The sequence below is a fragment of the Elaeis guineensis genome, chromosome 1 (assembly GCF_000442705.2).
Source record: "Elaeis guineensis isolate ETL-2024a chromosome 1, EG11, whole genome shotgun sequence".
In the NCBI taxonomy this organism is placed as follows: Eukaryota; Viridiplantae; Streptophyta; class Magnoliopsida; order Arecales; family Arecaceae; genus Elaeis; species Elaeis guineensis.
In genome coordinates this window covers 48,111,604-48,119,492 of record NC_025993.2, presented here as the reverse complement: position 1 = coordinate 48,119,492, position 7,889 = coordinate 48,111,604, and positions in this window count along the sequence as shown.

The following is a 7,889-nucleotide window of genomic DNA, read 5'->3' as shown; positions in this document are numbered from 1 at the left end:
CTTAGAAAACTAGCCTAATCTACTCATGCGCCTAACCAAGAGTCCATCTTGATAAGGACTCTAATCCGATTGTCACGCCACCTTTTAATCTCAAATTTTTTCCACGACATCAGCAAGTTAGTACCTACAATGTTGTCCATTGGATGGGCAAAGTGCACTGATATGTGGTGGAAAAAAAATATGCTAAGAAAAGCTACGTGATGCATTAGAGAATCATCGAGAAAAAATGTTTCGAAAGGTCCTTCTGCACGAAGTATCTCTCAAATTTTTTCCTAATGCTTGCCATATGTCATGAGGTTCTTGATGGGCATGAAATTTTATCAAGGGGTGTGAGAATTTTTTATGGATGCAAGATATGGTGTGGAGAGGGTGTGAGATAAATTCAAAGGCATCCCATCACTAGCTATTTAAAGGGGGTGCACCAGGGAATTTGTTTCATTCAGATTTCCAATTTCTTCCTTTCTTTCTTACATCCTCTCCCTATTGTCTAATTAGTTTCTTCTTTCTCTTATTAGGACAAGTTCAAAATAGTAAGGACAAGTTCGATTTTAGGATAAGAGCCTAGGAAGAGATATAAGGAAGACAAGAAGAGAAGAAAGGTAGGGATAGGAAGGCTAGGAAGAGAGAAAGAAGGTCTTGAGGTCCTACTGCCCAAAAAAATTTTTAGAGTGAAAATTTTGGTAGAGAAATCATCTTAGAAAGTTGGTGTCCTGATCATAGCCCTGTGTTGATCATCGTTGGAGGGTGAACACTTGGGCACCTGGTGAAGGTTTTGCCAAATTTTGGAATAAGCATTCCAGGTATTCTTCTATAGCTTGAATTTTATCATGAATATATATTATATGATTGTTAATCATCAAGAAAGTACTAGTTTATGGGTTTAATATTTAGTATATCATAGTTTAAACTTTTGAAATCTGTTATGCTTCTGCTGTGCATGTCCACCTTGAAACCTTGTAGTGGTATCAGAGCCGGTCTTATTTGGTTCAATCATATATACATAATGTTTATGTGATGCATATTATGATTCATTCTATAAAATCATTTATACCATTAATTATGCTTTCATATGATGATATGAATTGATTGTTGGGAATAGTGTTCCAAAGCCAATCATCAGCCTATTGACGGTCGTGCTCTTTATTGTATTAGTATATGAATTATAAATTAATAAAAATTATTTTGATATTTTTCATCATAAATTATTTTATCTTCTAATAAACTCCTGTGTTGTGGTGAAGTCCTTAGGACTATTTAGACTCGACAAAGGAGGATTTGTCGTTTAGTCCTTAAACCTGTTCACGACCAAATGATACGTTGTTACCAAGGACAACAACGTTTATCCAGCATAGGTCGTTGTCTACCATATGGATTGGTTGTCTTCTTAACCAAGGAGTGTGGAGACACTGGTATGGCATATAGGTGAGATATAAGGGTACATCTGCGCTGAACGTGACCGACTCCGGAGCTTTTTTCTACTGTCAAGATTTGCTCCGATGGGATATGGGTATAACTGTCCCTCCGACCTGAGACTGCCACAGTGACTTGCAAGCAACTCACTGCACTTAGGCACTGGACTATCTGAATTTCTAATTCAGTGATGGAAGACTGCTGGGTGTAGTCAAGTACTTGATTTGTCGGTGCGTGTGTCAAGATGGGATTGACCACTCCAGTTCAGGAGCTGTGTACAGTCATGTTTCAATTTAGCAAAACCTTGGCCAGGGTAGTCCTAGTGAGGAGTCATAGGACTGTTTGAGTTGAGCATGATTCGGATGATCTGATCAGGGTTGACAGTTTAACCCTGAGTCATCCTATACACAGGGGTCAAAAGGGATGAATTATACAGTAACCATATTTGCATAGGTTCTGAATGTTGCGATTGCGACTATTCGACCTATCTGGATGTCGGGTACCATTGCTAGATGGTAACTTCGATTAGTACAGAAATTGGTTCCTGTGCTACCGGCTTAGGTTCGAACCTACGGGGTCACACACATTAGAGGTTCCTATCTGATCTGATGGCTGGTGAAGAGTCCCACTGCATTGGGCTCTTCGACCAAGAGTTCTAATACTTGGAGACTCTGAGTCCTATGTATCTAGAACTCTGTGATCGAGAATCAGGATTCTTTGATCATGAGTTTCACACATTTTGGATACCGGGGTCAAGAGTTCCACTGGTTTGGGACTCTTCGATCAGGATTTCATATCGATGGACTTTGATGCCCGATTGCCTATCGAATTTGGACTCAGTGTTTATGAGAGATTTAATTAATAATTTGATTACTAATTAACTCAATTAGATTGAGTAATTATTTTTGGATCAAATCCAATTGAATTGGATTCAGTTGGGTTTGACCCGATTAGGTTAAGAGTTGACCTAATCGCTAAGGTGGTTTGGTCCATGATCTGATCAAGGGTTGGGCTTAGTCAATTCCTGATTTGTTTAAGATTTTATTGAGCCTAATTAAGCCTAATTGTGTTGGATTTAACTTAGTCTAATTGTGCCTAACCTATTTTGATAAAGTTGGTTCAATTAGATTGGTTTAAAATTTCAAACCACCTTGACTTATCTCCCTACACCACCTCATCCACCTGTGCCTATTTGAATTCATGAGAAATGAGTTCTCATAAATTTTCTCTCACACAGAAGCCTTCCCACGCCCCTCCCTTGTGCACCATTTCAGTGGATAAAGATTGATTAGTTGGCCATTCAAATTCAAATGATGTTTGAATTTGAATGAGTAACTAATCCCATGCACCACCTTATCCACTTGTGCACCACTTGCTCTACACGAGAAAAAGTTTCTTGTGTAAACTCTCCATGCACAAAAAACCCATGCCCCCTTCTTCTCTCGCCTTGAGTGGATAAGGATAGGTTGGTTGGCATTTGAATTCAAATTCGATTTGAATTCAAGTGAGCAACCACCTAGCTTTATCCTCTCATGCAGTGAAGACGCAGTGAAGATGTGGTCTTGCACTATTTTAAAAAGGGAAGAGAAGGTGGGGTGTGCACATGACTTTTTGAGAGAGAAAGGGTGGTGTGAGAAAGGCTCTGTGCATGAGAAAAGAAAAGAAAAGAAACAGAAAGGGCGCAGGATTTTTCTGAGAGTACCCTAGGATTTCTGCCTAGGGTTCGGGAAGTGAGAAGGTGAGCTGCGAGTGTTGTGAGCCCACCAAACATTAGAAAGAGCTTCATCAATCTCTCAAGTTCTTTTGCTGACAATCTGAAGTATCCGAGGAGTTGGCAGACACCGATCGAAGGAGTTCGATCAGCATCGACCATCGAAAGGGTTCTGCAATGAACTAGCATTCGTGAGGAGCCGATCAAACTGGGAGCTTCATGTGGATGATCCATGGAGGCTAGACATACTATGTGGCTATATTGCGATGATCAGACCATTTCAACGGTGATCAGACTACAGCGATCGACTACCTGCACGAAGGTAATGTGTTCTGAACACATAAAGTAAAATGTTTACTATTGAATTCGAAATTTTAGATTTAAATACATGCTATATATATCATATTTAGATCTTTGTGTAGGGTTAATACATGTTAATTAATTAGATTAATTAATAATTTATGCAATAAAATTATAATTTTGAAAAAGTATTAAAATTACCATTTTACCCCTACACTAAAATTCACTACAAGTGGTATCAGAGCTGGTTCTAAAATATGATATACATTTGCATGCATTGATTAAGTAGTAATTTAAAAGTTTAAATTTAAAATTTGAAATTTATTTAAAATTTCAAATTTAAAATTCAAAATTTAAAATTCAAAATTTGAAATTCAAAAATGAATTTGAAATTTGTTTGAAATTTGAAATTTAAATTTTAAAATTGGTATATTTAGATATACTTGATCCAAGTAGTAAGTAGTCTAATTGGGTTGGTTGCCATGATCGTTCGATCATAGGAGAAAAGTAGGGTTTAAAGGCCCTCTCCACCCATTCGATGGGATTCTCCTATGGCGGTAGGGGTGTCGAGCGATTATATCCCATGCAGACGAAGTAGCGAAAGGACTTAATTATAAAGATTTAATTATAAAATTTATCATGAATGTGTTAGATTAGATCTAAAGGAATATTCATGATTTATTTTGATTGAGTTATTTTCTATTATGTAATTATTAATAGGATTGCTGTTTATGAAATGTGCTGATCCGTTTGTGAAATAAGTCAACACATTTGGTCAACAGAAAATAAAACCTTTCAAATTTAAAAATTATTTTCGAAATGCCAAACCCTGACCCATCAGCCCAAATACTTAATTAAAAGAATTAAGTGTTGTCTAGTTGGTATAGAATTGTGAATTAAGACCTAAGATAATTGCATAAACTTGTGGGTTAATTGGTTAGATGGATTAGGTCCATAATTGGGTTAGACCTAAGGTTAGCTTAAAGAAATTGACTAAATTAGAGTAATTGATCAAATCTAATCAAAAGTTGAATTAGATTAGGTCAAGGACACTCTAAACTCAACTCCAATAGTTGTAGTTGAATGGGTCCATGTCTTTAACTAGACCAAGATGGACTTAATTCATGGCTATGCGGTGAAACCCTATTTACTAAGTTGATCAAATTAAAACTAATGAACCGGTTGGTGTCTAAGGTAAGTTCGGCAGTCTGACCAGTGGTTTTTAACTGGGAGCTACTCGCATTGATTCGATCTCTGATGAGTTAATGGCATATCCCTTCCACTGATCTCACTTACCTAACCAACCAGGTGAGTTAGATTTTGATTAGATCACTTGGTGATTAGGGCTCACCCATGTCATTAAGTAAATCAGTGTGACTGATTTAGGTGCTCCTAATACCGGCTTTAATTAAATCCTTTTTAATCTGACTTGGTGAAGTTAGTGGGAGGATTGAAATTGGCTGGTTAATTTCTTCTCTTCTATCCTTTAATAAAATCCTCAAAAATTATTAAGTCCCTAAAAATGATTAAGTTATAGTGATAACTAAGTCATAGCCTCCCATTAAGTGAGTGATAATAAGTCCATTAATTTAATAATCACTGGAGGCCCAAAGGCCTGGTGCTTATTGACTAATGAAATTATCATTCATAATATGATCATTTGGTTGAGTCTTTCTGATGGTGGTCAGGTTGGCCGGCCAAAGTCGGGCATGATCATTTATTGGTCAGATTCACCAAATCAAGCCATGTTAATGGTTGGATCTAACCAGATCTTTTCAGTGGAGGCCAAAGCCTACTGATTAGGATCTGGGGCAAAATTAATTACTAGAAGTTGTTTAGAGAAACAACTGATTATGAACCTATCCATAGATGCACATGAGTTGACCAACCAAAGTTGGGCTCGTGTGTGGTCTGTGTGGATTCTAGTACCCACTAAGGAATTAAAGTAATTCCTCAAATTGAAGGTTGAGGCTATCAGTTCGTAAAAATACTGAGAGAAACTTTAGACTAAAGTCCAAGTCTTTAGTATTAATAATTTATGTACTAATAAAGATGTGATTTTCCTTTATGCAGCTATGGCCACTACCCTATCACTCCGATCATTATTAGATAATGACAAGCTCATGGGACCTAATTTCGATAGCTGGTATCAAAAATTGAAAATCATCCTTGAGCATGAACGGATCCTTTATGTAGTAATGGATCTGGCACCTGAGGAGCCAGCCCCGAATGCTAGAGGGACGGTCTGAGACACTTACCAGAAGTGGCTCAATGACCGCACCACCGTTTGGTGCATAATACTGGCGGCAATAAATGATGAGTTTAGTTGCAGGTTCGAGAACGCCCAGCCATAGGAGATGCTTCAAATGTTGAACGACTCCTTTGGCACGCCTGACGACGTTGAAAGGCACAAAACTAGCTGTGCCATTTTCAATGCTCGAATGAGGGATGGGGCCTCAGTCACTGATCATGTACTGTACATGATCGAAATGATTGAGCGCCTAAGTAAACTGGGCTTTTCCTTACACGAGCAGCTCGGTAAGGATGCGATCCTTAATTCTTTGCCCAAGTCCTTCCTCCCCTTCCTTACTCATTTGTAGATGACAAAACCTGCAGTGAACTACCACGGCTTGATGGGGTTGCTGCAAAATTTTGAGAAGGACCACCAGCTCCATAAGTAGTCGGTGAATGTTGTGGGAGGATCTTCTTCTGGTTGTTGACCCTTTAAGAAAGGGAAGAAGAACAAGAAGAAGAAGAATAAGAAGGTGCAGCCGCATGTTGGGACGTCTGCACAGGGTCAGACTAAGAAACACAAGCCCGATTAGAGCCAGGTGAAGTGCTTCTTTTGCAAGAAGTAGGGACACTGGAAGGGGAACTGTCCTCTATACATTGCCTCCCTGGACCCGAACAGGCCAAAGAAGAAGTAAGGTAATTATATGATAACACCTTGCAACTTTTTTATTTATGATACTACTGCCTGGGTATTGGATACTAGAAGCCCTTATCATATCTATAATTTGATGCAAGGTCTGCAGGTCAGTAGGAGATTTGATGAAGGCGAGAGGTTCTTGAACGTTGGAGATGGAAGCAAAGTTTCAGTTATAGCTTTAGGAATCATGAACCTTGTAATCAACTCTCGTAATGTAATTCTGAGTGAATGTCACTATTATCCAAATTTTTTATTAAATATTATTTCTGTAGGCCTTTTAGCCATGTACAGTTATAAATTTTTAATAAAAGGAAACGTTTGCAATATCATTTTGAATAGTTTTACAATATTTGTTGGACAACTAAATAATAAAATTTACTTACTATCACAGCCTGTTAACATGGTTCAAACCTCTGATAAATGTCCTAAAATGGATAATATGTCAGAAGTCTACCTTTGGCACTGTAGGCTAGGTCATATCAATAAGAACAGGATAAACAGGTTGGCTCAAGAAGGAATTCTTGAAGTTGGTGATTATGAATCACTTCCAACCTGTGAGTCCTGTCTTCTTGGGAAGATGACCAAGTCACTTTTTACTAAAAAAGGTGAGCGAGCCAGTGAACTCTTGGGTCTGGTACATCTGATGTATGTGGACCCATGAGCTTAAGTGCAAGAGATGGATATTTCTACTTCATAACCTTCACAGATGACCTATCGAGGTATGGGTATGTCTACCTAATGAAGCATAAGTCAGAGTCGCTTGAAATGTTCAAACTATTTCGAAATGAGGTAGAAAAACAAACTGGTAAGTGTATTAAAACTCTTTGATTTGATCGAGGAGGTGAATACCTTTTCAATGAGTTTCTGACATATCTTGGGGAGAATGAGATTCTCTCTCAGTGAACTCCTCTTGGAATACCACAGCATAATGGTGTGTCTGAAAGGAGGAATCGGACCTTATTGGACATGGTTCGATCCATGATGGGGTTTGCTGGTCTGCCGATCTCCCTCTGGGGATATGCGCTCGAATCGGCTTATTATCTTCTAAATAAGGTTCCGAGTAAGTCTGTAACCAAAATACCAAATGAGATATGGATAGGACGTAAGCCAGTACTCTTGCACCTTAGGGTTTGGGGGTGTTTGGCTTATATTAAACGTTTAATTACGGACAAGCTTGGACCTAGGTCTGACAAGTGTTATTTCATAAGGTACCCAAAAGAGATCAAAGGGTATTATTTCTACTTAGCTAATGAGCAAAAGGTGTTTGTCAGCCTTAAGGCAATCTTTTTGAAAAAAGAGTTCCTTGGTGAAGGGACTGTTGCCTCTAAGGTCGAACTTGAGGAAGTTCGACAGGTGAAAAAACCAACACAAGTTGCTGAACTTGAATAGGATTTGGTTAGATCAGATCTGGAGCCCATTGTTTCTGTACCCTTAAGGTGGTCTAGTAGAGTACCACATCAACCAGATAGATACTATGGTTTCTTGGTTCGGGATGGCGATCCTGTTGAACTTGATGAAAATGATGAGGATCCGATCACC